Raw genomic sequence first — 17,008 nt, 5'->3', positions numbered from 1 at the left:
GAGTATATTAATAATATTAACATCAGTCGCGGTGGGCTACTCAGTATAGCTTGAGCCATTGACAAACGATTCTATAGGAAAAAAACTTTGGCAATTTTTTTGAATCTTTTAACGTCTGATCACAGTCCCAGTCCCCAACCTCCCAGTCGGATCTGATCATCACCTAATGCCGGTTCTAGGTTTCGCGCCGCATCTCCACCGCCGGAACAGTTGTTTCTGAAACAAACGGTCCTCGACGCCATCAAGCTCGGTCATCGCATCGCCATTTCGACAGATATCCAAGGTATCTTAAGGAGTAGCCTCTCAACAAAGCTCTATCCGAGGCGGTTTCTCTCAGCTTGGTTCGATCTCGATCCAAACTCTTTGTCACTTCCAAACTTCAAACTCAGTTGAATCGCTTGGTCATACATACTGAGCAGGGGCCAGCTTTCAAATTGGGAAGCAGGATGAAGGAATTCACCATTGTCGGAGTTGGTAATTAGCAGAGACTATTCTTCTCTATTTCGTTGAGGTTGGCTGTTCGTCCCTAGGAGAATGGAGATTTATAGTCGTAGCTTCTGTCCGTTACCTCGGAAGATGATGAGCTCGATTGAATGCTTGAGAGTGGGACGAGTGGAGTAAATCATGGTTTTTTTTTTTGAACACAAGTAAATCATGGTTAAAGCATGGTTTTATATGTATTAATGAAATCTGAAAACGGTACAGAGGGCTCATCGGTGGCGTCGGAAACAGTAGGCTGCTAAGTTTTGATTCTCAAAGTTCAAAAAATGATAAAAATCCCACACTTAATTGGGCCTGAACGAAACGCTTTTTTTTTAAAACCCAAATGCACGATCAACAAAACACAGAACATCATATCCACACAACAACGATAAAAAAAAATCACACTTATTTAACATAATTGTTTTAATTTCCTGATTCTTTGTTTAATAATATTATTTGCAGATTTCGTGATTCGTGGATTTACTCCCGTCGGACGTGCTAATCATTACATGCCATCTTTGAAAGCAGATTCTATTGTAAAAGTCGATCGTTTTGAGGTTGTTATGTGCTCAAACATATACAAGATAACTGATCATCCATTCCTCATTCGTTTCATCTCACTAACCATTATTGCTGAAGTCATCACGGGTGCTCCTGAGATCAATCTCCAGTCAAGATTAGACTGTTCGAAATCTCCAAGTGATTGCGAACACAAACCTAAAACTCTCGGGTTTATTATCATATTGCATCTGGGTTTATATTAGATTCCGATATCATAACTGATATTTAAACTCGCATATATGGTTGGGAAAATATGTTCTGTCCAGAGCTCTGACCTCACCAAAGAAACAACTCAAGTCGTTATCCATCTCCACATTGATCCGTAAGAAACAATCAACACATAAATCCATTTATATTACAGTCTATATTGTGCTAACATCAATAATCAAAAAATTTTCTACCCAGGATTTGTGGTCGTCTATTTATCTCCCTTACTTATCAATCTAATTTTACACAAATCTTTATTTTACAGGTTAAAAAAACCACAATAAATCAAAACACCAAGAACTAGAATCCCAAAAAAAATATGAATCATTAATGATCTTCTCTCTTTTTGTCTAAACTTACAAATAAATTTCAAAACAAATATACCAAACCAATCAACTCCACTAAAACTCAACGATACATACATTGAGCCAGCTAAACAAATACAAACTACAGGGACAGCTATTTAACAATTTACAAACTTACTTTAACAGATGCTTACGAAGAAGACAAAGACAACAACCAAGATCAGTAAAATTACTAAACAAAAAAGCATAGTAAGTTACAAACTCTAATAAATACAACTAACAATGTTTTTTGTTTAGATATTATCCATCAAATAAAAGAGAAATAAACACAGCCACACTAGCAGATACAAGACACAATCCCAACAGATACAAAAGCGGCAACAACATCTCCACCTGCTCACTACTCTTGTCTTATGAAAATGTCTTACATGCTCAATGTCAACAGGCCAATGCTATTGTCTTCTTATGAGAAATATTTATATATTCGTTTTAAGGCTCAAATGCTAGTTTTCACTCATTTTATATTTATTTCTACAAGTCTTCATGTATTTGTTTTAAAGGTATGGTAAAAGCAACAAGTTTAAATAAAAAAACATATAACCAACATAATAAAAATAAAAAAAAATTATTACTTAATACCCATGTTCGAAAATGCTGCTTGGGCGCCCAATTAACCGGCGGTACAACTCTTGGCGGTTGCAGACCGTGGCATTTTGCCTAACTCGGCCATTAAAACTGGCAAAATCAAAACATCCTAGTTTTTGGGTTGAAATGTTTGAAATCTATGGCGGCCGCAACAAATAATTGCAGAAAACCTTAAATGTTTTAAGGAAGATGACGAAAATATTACAAAAATACCACTCATTTAAAAAACGCATAAAATGCAAATTGTAAGGGTCAAACCCGATGACTGAACATAGCTTTAAACTGTGGTAATCACTAGGCAAATGTAATTTCATTGTTATACTCTCCAGAAATATGTTGATATCCACATATATATATATATATATATATATATATATATATATATTTACATATCTGGAAAATTGTATACACACGCAAAACTAATCCCCGATTAATCTCCAATTTTTAATCAATTCGCTAGGCCCACACTATCCGCCCGACTCACGCCTAGCGTATTTTCGAACATGGCTTAATGCACACAATTTACACAACTAAACTGGAGAAAAAGTATTCAGAAACGAGAGTTACCTTCAACAACCTTAATATAATTTATGTAATCTCACCAGTATAAATAATAAATTAAAAAGACAAACAAACAATAAGTCTCAGTGGCACAACAAACAACACCACAAAATATATCAGTCACATTACTAACACAAATTAGTCCTTCATGAGTGGAGAACAGCGCATACATAGTTCATCATCACAACTATAACCATATAACAATAAAAAACATGAAAAACAATGGTCAACCCAAAACGCAAATTCACAGTTACAATAACCCTAACAAATATTGAGATGAAACAAGAACTCTGTCCACAACCCCGCGCTTGCGCGGGGCCAATGCCCTTAGTATATACAATAATAACATTTGCAGCATATTTGGGAACTTAAAAAATATATAAGTTAAGGAAACAAGAAAAAAAACGGAACTTTAACTAAAACATTTCACAAGATATTAATGTACATATATATATATATATTATTTATTAATATATAAAATATATTAGGTTATCAGTTTGGTTCGGTTTAAAACTTAACCAAACCATTTGGGTTGAGTAAAACATAAACCAATTGGGTTACGTAAGAATATGGTTTGGTTTGTTTTTTTTTTTGTGCATCCCTAGTTTTAATCTCTGTTCTAAAACGTGGGTAAATCGGATGCTTATTCGGCGCTTAAACGTAACTCGGTACCGTGGCGGATTGGACCATTTCGCTCTAAAACTCAGATTTTTCAAAAAAAAGAAAAAAAAAATTAAGGACATTTTGAGGTTATAATCATAGTTATGATTGAAATCCCATTACAATTGAGCTAAAACGTAACAAAAGAAGCTGAAATCGCTGTGAATCGTGTAAGAATGAGTGAGATACGAAATTTAGGGTTTGTAGGTCCAAATTGAGGAAGATGAAGACAAGGGCGTTATTGTAATTACGTGTTTATTAAAGACAGAAATGAAAAAAAAAAGCAAAACCACCCTATTACCGAATTGAACTCGCCACCTCAAAGTGTTTAATGAACACACTAACCACCAGACTACGTTACATTAAGCAATATGGTTTACAAAATCATATATATATATATAAACCCTTAAAATTAATCTTCGATTAATCTCTGATTTTTCCACAACTTGCTAGGCCTGTACCTGCCGCACGCGTTACGCATAGCGCATTCCTGAACAGGGGTTTTAACTACTAAAAGGAAAAACTACTAACTTTCAATACAAGTAAAGACGAAAACATAAAAGCCTATAGTAATGGCGGTGAAGATGATGATGATGCGCTGCATCATTATGCCAACATGGATGTGATGAAGAGGGGACGTAAGGGTAAAAGAGATGGTGACTACAAAGAAAAAGAAGAACCGCATATCAATATATTAATCATTAAATTTTGGGTCAATTTGTTGGATATTCATAAGGAGGGGAAGAATGAAGAAAATAACCATGCTACGATTCGGGGCCACGGAAGCGACAGGTTTTGGCCCAAATTCCCGAAACAAATCCTGAGGAGCGTGTGCGCGTGGAGAAGCAGAATCCAGTAAATTTGCATGTGCGTAATTAACTTGTATACCAAACTGATAAATAGTATGGGAAGTCATTTCAATATCCTACCCACAGGTGAATAATTCAAATGAGGGAAATTCCCGCTCATAAATAACGTGTGGTGTGTACTGCGGACAGCTGGTACACATAAAAGTATAATTTATAACTTATATTAAAGGAAGCGGATTTATACTGGGAGAAGGGTAAAAATAGACTGTGTAAAATTTAAAAAATGTCTGAAGAAGAAGACAACGGGAGAGTTAAAGCACAAAGAGACAACTACCAGGTTTGGAACTTTCTACATTAAAGCGCTTTAAATGTTGATATGTTGGTTGAGTGGGTTAGTACTATGATAGGGAGGGTAACATATATAAGGACCACCAGGCCGATATGTTAAATGAGTATGCAAATCTGTTGATAATGGGAGATGAAAGATGTTCTGGCGGAGCAAAGGTGTTGACAAACAAGTAGAGCATAGGACTATACTATATATGTAAACTTCATAGAATTTGGTGAATTCATAGCTGCTTTCACCCCTGACAATGCAGATGACGGAGCAGCACACCGTTATGCTACTAACCGGATCGTGGGTCCACGAGGAAGACGGAAGATGGAGTTTCGATTCCCTTTCAGAAGAAGGCAAGCATAGCATTGACCTCTTCCCTGACCTGGAGTATGAAGAGTTGGTTAAAAAGGTTAAGGAGACCCTAGGGATCCTTGCAAAGAACATGTAAATCAAACTTTCATACCAATATCCCTCATGGATGGAGATCGACGATGGTGATGGTTCCACACCACAGTACATCTCAGACGACGATGCCGTGGAGGCGTTTGTTCAGATGCGACGTAAAATAGAGGAGGTTAACTTGTTTGTTACCATCTCGGAGCATATCGATGGTATGACAACGGGTAAAACAAGGCCACCATTTGCTAATGTTACTGACCAAGCATTAATACTCAACAAAGCTGAAATTGACAATGCATCAGACGACATTTTGGAGGATGCGTGGCTTGATTTTGCGATGTCCAAAACGCCATTGACTTGGCCACCATGCTTTTGTTTGTCACAGGGGCGGAGCAACCTTGTGAGTGGGTGGGACAATTGACACCATGATTTTTTTTTAATTAATGTAATTTTGTATTAAATTTTAAAAACCCCCTGTTTAAAATTTAATTTTGTAAATGTAGTAAGAGTGTTTTTAGTTTTTTCACGGATGAATGTTGTTTCTAGATCCGCCACTCCGACGACCATAAATAGAGGAAGTGAAAATTGAGACTAATACCAGAGTCTACAGAACTGAGAACATGCATGCTTCTATATATAATTAGATTTTGACCCAAGTTTCCAAAGAATGAGTATTTAGGGTACTAACAATGTTAGATATAAATTAATGTTTTGATGTACATTATTACGTTACAAAGTTGTATTATATCAAAGAAAGAAATGATTTTTTGTTTAAAATTATATAATTTATCAGTTAGTGACTTAGTGTATTCTAAACTTTTATGTACACTCTTATGTTACAATGTCATCTTTATATTTTGTGTATATTTTATAAAAATTACATTTTATGAGTTGATTAGACATAAGATTTACTTGACATATTTTAAACTAATTTAATAGTATATATTTATATATGTTAATAGTTTTTGCAGTGTTTTGTACCCGATCCACACATGTGGTCAAACTGGTAGATCATGTGATATGTATATAATTAGGTTCGGTTTTACTTAAAAACTGCAAAGTAAAATTCTGATAAAATTTGGTAAGAACTCAAAACCAATAACTTACCCGCGATCTGATACTGCTTGACCCGATAAAAACTTATATAATCTGATGATATTTTCTTAAACAAAATTGATATACTTTTACTATTATATAATTTTAATAAACTCTTTGATTTTTGATTCTTATATTTTTGATAAAACTTTTACTATAAAATTTAAAGCAAATCTGATATAAAACTAAAATTTATAGTTATAACTAAATATTATTTTATTTTTTTTATTGATAGTCTATTATACATGTTCTATTATATTTTATTATAGATTTAAAGGATAATTTAAAATAATTTATACTTACTTATTTATTAATTTTTAACCAAAGTCCTAATTTGGTAGAAAATTAGTTAAATAATTTGTTTTTCATGGAAAATATAAATTGAATTAAAATCTAAAAATTTACATATAACATTGGGTTTTAGAATGATATAAAGTTTGTAATGGGTGTCTTATACTTTTGAATATTTTAAAATTATATTTCAAAATACTTTAAATTATATGGTTAATATATTTTTTTTATTTTTTTTTTCAAATTGGATTCCCTTATTTTATATCACTATAGGGTATAATACTTTGTTTCTCAAACCGCAAAAAAAAACTACGCGCCGGGTTCATATATTTTATTTTTACACGAATTTACAATTCATTTTATTGTCTTTGTAAAGAAAATATGTTCAAAAATATGAAAATGAAAATATGTTGAAAGAGAATGATATTTTCCGGATCTATTTGATAGTAGTTAGCGATTGTAGTGTATTACTTTGTTTTCAAGTTGCTTAGTTCAAAGTGGAATAACATTAGTGGTTTTGACTAATCGATTCAATAAAAGTAGAATAAAAAGGTCGTAACAAAATTAATTTATTTGGAATTTAAACATGATGTAAAGTTGATGTTTTATTTAGAGAACATATTTATATTGTTAAGTACAGTGTGGACAGTATATAGAAAGAACGGCATTTGAAATTTTATTTTAGAGACTAATCTGAATTTAAACATTTATAATGAAGTTTTGTTCATATATTTTTATTATTTGATTTTTGGTAAGAAATTAATTCTGGCAATATAACATAATTTTATTGAGGATTCTTTTATTTTAATTAAGCAACAATATTTGTACTATTTATTTTATATTTTTCTTGGGTGCTTAGTTTTTAAACCAATTGAATCATATAATGAGGCTTCTGCTAATTTAACTTATATTTGTTTAATCATTTTTTTTTCTGTAGAGGTTGGGCGATTTATATAGACTGCATTTTTATAATAGTTGGGAATTAGTGACACATGAGAATTGCTTGTGTTTTAGTGGAGGATAATGTTTGGATTCATTGTCATGTCTTTAGTTTTGTTTAAGTTGAGTAAGCTATGTTGAGAGCTTATTACACTTTTTAGTATTTTCTGTCTGAATATCTCTATAAGATTTTTTGTTTGAGTTTGTTGATATACTTCTCAGAAGAAGGAATTTGCTTGTTTAGTTAATCATAGTTTCTTGTACTCTTTCACCTTTGATTATGGTGGTGTTTTGAATACTATTTAATTAGCTATGAAATAGGTTCAGTCATCTTATTTAGTTGTAGTAGATTTCGTTCAGTAAGGAAGTTAAGCTTCACTCGTGCTTCATGTGCCGTCGTAGTTAACATTCAATTCATATTGGTTAGATATAAATCTAATTAACATAGTTATCATGAATAGACTTAAATCACCATATAAAGTTAGAGGGCTGAATACATAATAGAAGTTATTTAAACATTAAATTCAGAGGAACAGTTCCCGAGAAAGATAAAAACCATTAAAACATAAAAAACCATAATATTAGAATGAGAAGTATACTTAGCTTTTGAATTTTTGTCAAATTACAAAAAAAAAGCAAGCAATGCATATAGCTTGTGTCGTTGACCAAAAAAAATGCAGATAGCTTGTGTCGGTATCGTGTGACACCTTTGTTTATACTTCATTTATCAATACATTCACTCTTCAGTCTAAGGTAAATTTAGTTTTCTAATCTTATAAACTAAAATTCACAAAATGTTATAAATATATAAACAAACCAAACCAATGTAAAAATGATTTTAATATGGTAGTTTATTTTTATAAATCAAAATATTTAATACCTAAAAAAAGCTGAACCAAAACTGTAATCCCAATTGAATATCTAGCATCTCTTATGTAGTTTTTACAATTTACTATTTTTACGATAATCGTATTACTTTTTTGTAACAGAGTTGACAAACTAACAATTCATGCTCATGGGCTATTCTGACAATAGATTTTTTCCCCTGATTTTAATAGAGACTATAACAGATCCATATCATTAGAAGAAAATAAAACAGGAATATATGTTTGTTACTTGAAGAATCAATACCACAAAATATCTGCGAGTCGAAGCCCAGCAAAGCAGCATCTCCACCAGGCCTTGCAATGGCTGCATGTTAAAGTATGAAAAAAATACAAATACATGATGAAATATGTATCGTGTATGGCTTGGAGAATATATATACCTTGAGAGTTTTCATATCAATATTAACTAAATGCAACTAAAACACACACGATCTCACAGTGCAGCATAAGAGAGATGGGATCTTAAGCATTGGTTCAATGAGTTACTAATAACTTTAAGAGATATTTATCATATTCAAGAATACAGAAAATCAGTTGTAACACTCTGAAAACCATCATGTTTGATCATTTAGATAGCATGAAGTTAAAAGAAATATTCAGAGTATGATGCTTCGTCTATAAAACAACATTGTAGAGAGAGTCTCTTAACAAATGCAATAATGACATTAGATCTTTAGTAAAGATCTGTAGATTCTTTGCCCGTTGGTGACAAACTAAATAAGCAACTAACCTGATACTTAGAACATCATTTACCAAGCTAGAGTTTCTCTAAAATAGTGACAAGGAAATCATGGTTAAGATTAGACAAGAATATGAAATAACAGAAGAGTCTTCATCAAAAGAATCGAAAAGGAAAGACACAGTAGCGCAAGCTGTAGCAAGACTCAACATTTTCACAGCATCAAACACTGAAGCAAACACTGAACATAGACTATACATGAAGTTTCGATCCATAGTCATTTAAAAAATAAAGAAGTCGAAGTGAGTATATTAATAATATTAACATCAGTCGCGGTGGGCTACTCAGTATAGCTTGAGCCATTGACAAACGATTCTATAGGAAAAAAACTTTGGCAATTTTTTTGAATCTTTTAACGTCTGATCACAGTCCCAGTCCCCAACCTCCCAGTCGGATCTGATCATCACCTAATGCCGGTTCTAGGTTTCGCGCCGCATCTCCACCGCCGGAACAGTTGTTTCTGAAACAAACGGTCCTCGACGCCATCAAGCTCGGTCATCGCATCGCCATTTCGACAGATATCCAAGGTATCTTAAGGAGTAGCCTCTCAACAAAGCTCTATCCGAGGCGGTTTCTCTCAGCTTGGTTCGATCTCGATCCAAACTCTTTGTCACTTCCAAACTTCAAACTCAGTTGAATCGCTTGGTCATACATACTGAGCAGGGGCCAGCTTTCAAATTGGGAAGCAGGATGAAGGAATTCACCATTGTCGGAGTTGGTAATTAGCAGAGACTATTCTTCTCTATTTCGTTGAGGTTGGCTGTTCGTCCCTAGGAGAATGGAGATTTATAGTCGTAGCTTCTGTCCGTTACCTCGGAAGATGATGAGCTCGATTGAATGCTTGAGAGTGGGACGAGTGGAGTAAATCATGGTTTTTTTTTTTGAACACAAGTAAATCATGGTTAAAGCATGGTTTTATATGTATTAATGAAATCTGAAAACGGTACAGAGGGCTCATCGGTGGCGTCGGAAACAGTAGGCTGCTAAGTTTTGATTCTCAAAGTTCAAAAAATGATAAAAATCCCACACTTAATTGGGCCTGAACGAAACGCTTTTTTTTTTAAACCCAAATGCACGATCAACAAAACACAAAACATCATATCCACACAACAACGATAAAAAAAATCAATCGGAATATTTGAGTTGCCATGTATCCTAAAATGCCTATCCTTCCATGCTGATGTGGCTTAATAAAGAGAGATGCAAGTCTATTTTATTGTATTTGAGTTGCCACGTGTCCTAAAATGTCTACCCTTCCATGCTGATGTGGCTTAATAAGGAGATAGACAAGTCTATTTTATTGTAATAGATATAACTATTATTTAAAATTTGTTCAGGAATCTTATGTTTTATTTAAGAAGTGATATCTGTACTGTTTATTTTAAAGTTTTCTTAGGGTGCTTAGTTTTTAAACCAGACGAATTTAACTTATATTTGTTTAATCATTTTTTTTCGTAGACGTTGGGTGCTATTGATATAGACTGTATTTTTATATACGTAGTTAGGTAATGAACTGAGATGGTAGGAGCGTTATAATATAGTTCTTAGTTGGGGTCTAGGGACACGTGAGAATTGCTTGTAGATATATGAACTTTCAAAATATTACTTTTTGGTGCGTATTTGATTTTGGTGATAAAGAATTTAGGGGCCTGACATATGAAATGATTTTATGAGTACATGTATAATGGAACACCTCTGGTTTACGCTATTCGGTTAGGAGACCTCAGACCTCAGACCTGTACGTTAAGTAAACGCATTTCTGACTCCTCCTGAGCATATATGTAAATATTGTTACTAATGCAAGCGATGCAATAATTATTTTTTCCTGTAAATTGTTTTAGTGTTTGTATGTATAGATGAATAAGAAGTAAATGCCTATTATGGTGGAAGCTTAAACTAAAACTTGATAATGGAACTCACATGGAATATTTTTGATACTCAACCTCTCACTGAAATATGTATCCCAGATTTGATGCCCATGAAAACATCAAGACACCGAAGAAGTTGCTTATTCAGATGATGAAGCCTATGCTAGAGCTATATAGGGAGCTTAGGAAAGGACTAATGATGAAGACTGTATGGTCACGGAACTTATAAATCCAAGACATATGGATGTTTATTGTTCAAAAGATTTGCATTGATAAAAGAAATAACAACTACGACACTGAGGTTTTTTTTAAAAGGGAAATAGAATTTGCATAGATAAAAGAAATAACAACAACCAGGATACTGACTTAAAAAAAAAAAGATTTAAGCGAAGTTGAAAGATGCTAAAAGATTTAAGCGAAGTTGAAAGATGCTAAAAGATTAATTGATACGTAGAAGACGTAGTTGTTTAGGCTCTAACAGGGGACTCGTTAATCCACACGTGCTTTCTTGGGGGCATTCTCTTCCAGATCAATTTGTCCTTTCGCTGCTGGTAAATGTCCGGAAAGTGAACCGTCAGGTGTAGTTGCTTGCTCTGCAACTTTGCAAGTGTTAGCATCTCTGACATCTGATCCTGGTGCCACAGCTCCAGGAAGCAATGCTTCAGGGACCTTTACATCTTCATGTTATGAACATACCAAGACTGACCATTTATTTTTATAAACAGCTAATTACATTAGGAGAAGCGGCCAACACTCACAGCAAATGTTGGCATAGGGGCAAGCTCTCGTGCAGGAACTATGTGGCACCAGGAAGCAATGCTTCGGGAACCTTTACATCTTCCTGTTATGAACATACCAACACTGACCATTTATTTTTATAAACAGCTAATTACATTAGGAGAAGTGGCCAACACTCACAGCAAATGCTGGCATAGGGGCAAGCTCTCATGCAGGAACTATGCGGGAAATGGTAAGGTTTGGTGATTTGCAGTAAAGTTGGAGTCTTTCAATCTAAGCTGAAAGATATAGGTATTCCCAACAATATCAGCGAGTGATCGAGGAATGTCAGTATCAACTTGAACATTAACACCTATCTCCGGCAAACCGGTCAAAACCATTATAGAAAAATCACTACGCACAAGTAATACTTGAGGCACAACTAATAGTTGACGCTGATATTTAAAGGTTGATTATTAAAGATGTTTGTATAAAAGTGATTTGAAGAAGATAAAGCTTTGCTTTTACTGAAATTTCATTTTATCATTCTCAAGTTCTCAAAGGTTACAAGATCAGCTTATTTATAGGTTGAACATGAAAACCCTAATGTAGAAAACCCTAGACAGATGTTACAATCTCAATCGTCCAGGAGATCAAGGGTTGAGAACTTGTTGTACAAACTTACGCCATTACCATCTCTTCTCTCTTGCGTCACCTTCTGTCCTTTTGCTTTGTCTTCTTCTTTCTCTTTTGAATGTAGCCGTTGAGCGGGTAAAGCTTTGGCGCATGGGCTCTCTTCTGTTTCTCGCTTGGGCCTCTGCTTCTCCTGGCCCATATCTCTGTTTACTGAAACTGCAGCGTTTTGATCGTCCTTGTTAATAGTCCCCCTCAAACTTGGCGTTGGTGGTGAAGAAATGCCAAGTTTGAATCTCAGATCATCGAATGGAGCATATGGCAAGGACATAGTAAATATATCAGCAAGCTGGAGATAGCCAGGAACATGTCGAACCACAAGTGCACCGAGAGCCACTCTCTCCCTTACGTAGTGGTAGTCAAGCTCAAAGTGCTTTGATCTCTTGTGATAGGTAGGATTCGCCTTTAGGTGAACCGAAGACAGGTTGTCGCAGTATAGCTCGGGTGTTACCAGAACAGGCACACCTATCTCTCTCATAACTGAGCAAATCCAGCTGAGCTCCGATGCAGTTTCAGACAGAGACCTATACTCTGCTTCAGTAGAACTTCTCGACACTGTCGGTTGCTTCTTAGAAGACCAAGAGATGATATTGCTTCCAAGAAAAGTGCAGAAACCACCAGTTGATCTACGTGTATGAGGACACCCAGCCCAGTCACTGTCACTGTAGGCTCGAAGTGTAAAATCAGTGTCTTGAGTAAAGTTAATTCCGTAGTCTATTGTTCCCTTGACATACCGCAGAATGCATTTGAGAAGACGATAGTCTGACACAGATGGAGTATGCATTTTCTGGCAAATGTAGTTAACTGAGAACTGCAAGTCTGGTCTTGTCAGTGTCAAGTATTGTAACTTCCCAGCCAAGCTTCTGAAATAGCTTGGAGATGCGAACAAGGTGTTTTGATCCGAAACTTTGTTGAGTCTTATCGGAAGAGGTGTGCCTATATCTGAGCAATCACTCATTCCCGCTGCTGCTAGTAGATCAAGAGCATATCTTTCTTGTGAAAGAAACAGACCTGTCTCATGGAACTTTGCCTGAATTCCCAGAAAGTATTCCATCTGGCCAAGATTCTTCATTCTGAACTGGTTGCTTATATCTTCCAGGAATCTCCTTTGAACTTCTGATGTGTTTCCAGTGATTAACATATCATCAACATATAAGAGCAACATGATAACATCTTTACCCTTTGAGTAGATAAATAAAGATGGATTTTTCACACTGCATTTGAATCCAAACTCCAGCAAGTAAGAGCTAAACTTATCAACCATGCGCGTGGGCTCTGCTTCAATCCGTAGAGTGATCGGTGTAGAAGACAGACGTGATCTGGTTTCATTGGGTCTACAAAACCTGCTGGCTGCTTCATGTATACCGTCTCAGTCAAGTCACCATGCAGAAAAGCATTGGCTACATCCATCTGTTTTATATCCCACTTCATGACAGTAGTAATCTCACAGTCGCAGTCGTCACTACCGGACTGTAAGTCTCCCAGTAGTCAACTCCTCCTCCTGTCCACATCCTTGAGCTGCTAGTCTTGATCTCAGCTTCTTGACAGTGCCATCAGATCCTAGCTTGATTCTGTGTATCCACTTGTTGCCTAGAACATGCATCGACTGTGTTCTTGGAACAAGAGACCATGTCTTGGTTTCAACACAATTGTCATGTTCTTCATGCATTGATGCGTTCCAACCAGGATGAGCAAGCGCTTCTCTGACTGACTGTGGCTCTCTGAGAACTGTATTCTCTGTAAGAAGTGCGTATTTTGGATTTGGTTTGACTATTCCAGATTGTGATCTAGTCACCATTCCATGTTAAACAGGAGCCTGCGATGCTTCAGTTGTTCTTGTTGCACTGTCTGTTTGATTCTCGCTTCTAGTTTGTATAACTTCACCAACAGAAGTAGAAGTTGAGCTTCTAGCCTGTGTAACTGAACCCACTTCAGTTGATGTTGAGCTTCTGTCTTGACTAGGTTTCTGAAGTCTCAAAATCATTTGTAGAGGTGGAGCGTTCCTTTCATTTCCTTCTGAAGACTGGTCAGTGTCAGAGGACTGGCTTGAGCTCGGTGAACTTTGTGCCTCAGATGCTATTAGAGCCAGACTCTTAAACCATGATGACATAAGGGTCGTCTTTGCTGGTGGATGAAGATGTATGTACTCCTTTGAGAAAGTAAAGCTCTGCTCATCAAATGTTACGTGCCTGCTTATGTAGACTCTCCCGGTTGAGGGAAGTAGACATCTATACCCTTTGAACTTCTCACTGTAACCTGTGAACACACACTTAAGCGAGCGAGGATCAAATTTGTTTGTGGCATAGTCTCTCAGTGTTGGGAAACAAGTGCATCCAAATACCTTCAGGAACTCATAATGTGGTGACCTCTTGTGGAGAATCTCATATGGACTTTTGGCGTTGCTCAGTCCACTGTGAGGAAGCAGGTTACTCAGATAGTTGGCGGTGAAGAACGCTTCAACCCAGTACTTGTGAGGGACGCAACTCTGAAACAGAAGTGACAGCCCCAACCTCGGTGATTTGTCTGTGTTTTCTCTCTGCCAACCCATTTTGTTGTGGGGTATACGGACATGAGATTAACTGTTTAATGCCATTGGTTTCCAAGTGTTGCAGAAACTTTGTACTAATGAACTCTCCCCCACCATCACATTGGAATGATCCGATCTTAGTACTATATTGATTCTGAATGAGTTCTTGAAAGGCAACAAACACAGACATAAAATCTAACTTCTTCTTTAAAGGGAACAACCTACTGTTTCTAGAGAAATTGTCTACAAGAATTACATAATAGTAAAAGCCCTGAACTGAAGCTACTGGTGCTGGTACCCATAGGTCGCAGTGGATCCGTTCCAGAGGTCGTGTAGCAACGTAGGTAGACGCCGTGAAAGGTAGTCTTGTACTCTTGCCTAGCTTGCACGCATTACACTGAGACTTGGAGCCCTTATTGATGAAGATATTCCTAGATGAAGATAAGTTTGTAAGATAAGAGGGTTGGGATGTCCGAGCCTTTGATGCCACACCTCATCACTAGCAGCAACACGTCTGGTTGTGAACAAGGCATGAACAGCTGAACTCCGCAGATTGTATAACCCATTAGTGTTTCTTCCCATTAGAAGAACCCTCTTGTTTCCCTTATCATATACACGCACATTGTCAGAGTCAAAAGCAAAGCCACACGGATTATCCTTGGTGAATCTCGACACAGACAGAAGCGATTAAGCAATATTAGGACACACAAGTACATCTTTGAGTGATAGATTACCTGAGGAAGATGCAATGCTTGACGAGCCTGTGTGTTATAGGCAGAAACTCTCCGTTCCCAACCATAACAGAGTCTGAGCCGTGGTACGGATTGGCCTGATGCAGGTGAGCAGGTGAGTTGGTGACGTGAGCAGATGCTCCAGTGTCTGGGAACCCCTCATGTCCAGCTCCGTCTGTGATCTCTGATATGCGAAGAGCAGCGAGTGCATTGTGCATCTCATCAAGCTGATACGAGTTATCGAATCGATGCCAACACTTCATAGCCATGTGACCAGTTTTACCACAGATCTGACACACTGGCCTTGAATCTCCATCAGATGACACAGAAGACCTTGATGATGACGATGATGAGATATGTTGTGGAAAGCCACGTCCTCTGGTTGAGAAGAAGTCTCTGCCACCTCGACCTCTTACTCTGTTTCGATTGAAGAACGGTCTTCCTCTGGTGGTGTGAAACGCCAGATGCGGAGTGACTCCGGTATTCACACTATAGCTCTGTAGACGGTCATCAAACGCAGTAAGACGAGGAATGATGTCATCAAAGATCGGTGCTTGGCTGCTATCCATAGATCCCTCAATACTTGTCTTGATTGGCTCATAATCTTTTCCAAGACCAAACAAGGCTGCGAATATCTTCATACGCTCCGGAACAGGACTACCAATTGACGTGAGTTGGTCGCAGATGGTTTTTATCTCACAAAGGTACTCTGCCATCGTCTTTTCCTGTTTGGATATAGTCTGAAGCTTGCGTTGAAGCTCGAACAGTCGAGATGAGGAAGCTCGGTTGAAGTGACTCGCTAGAGTGAGCCAGATCTCATGAGATGTAGTGCAGTGAAGCACCACGCTTTGAATGTCTTCAGTGAACGACCCTAGGAGTCATGACTGTATCACTTGGTCAGTTTGAAACCATAAAGCAGAGTCTGGGTTTGGTACCGGCGTGATAGTGCCGTTGATGTTCGGTACGAGAATGGTATCTGCCGGTGGTGGTGTAGATCCAGTGACAAACCCTAAGAGACCCTGACCGTTGAGAAAAGCTTCGAACAAACGCTTCCACAAGATGTAGTTTTTATCTGTGAGCTTGACAGTAACTGAGCTTACGATCTTCAGAGATGGTGGCGTGTAAGGTTCCATCGCCATGGCTCTGATACCATAAAGATGTTTGTATAAAAGTGATTTGAAGAAGATAAAGCTTTGCTTTTACTGAAATTTCATTTTATCATTCTCAAGTTCTCAAAGGTTACAAGATCAGCTTATTTATAGCTTGAACATGAAAACCCTAATGTAGAAAACCCTAGACAGATGTTACAATCTCAATCGTCCAGGAGATCAAGGGTTGAGAACTTGTTGTACAAACTTACGCCATTACCATCTCTTCTCTCTTGCGTCACCTTCTGTCCTTTTGCTTTGTCTTCTTCTTTCTCTTTTGAATGTAGCCGTTGAGCGGGTAAAGCTTTGGCGCGTGGGCTCTCTTCTGTTTCTCGCTTGGGCCTCTGCTTCTCCTGGCCCATATCTCTGTTTACTGAAACTGCAGCTTTTTGATCGTCCTTGTTAA

The sequence above is a fragment of the Brassica rapa genome, chromosome A02, assembly GCF_000309985.2.
Source record: "Brassica rapa cultivar Chiifu-401-42 chromosome A02, CAAS_Brap_v3.01, whole genome shotgun sequence".
NCBI lineage: Eukaryota > Viridiplantae > Streptophyta > Magnoliopsida > Brassicales > Brassicaceae > Brassica > Brassica rapa.
Note: the sequence above shows the minus strand (reverse complement) of the source record.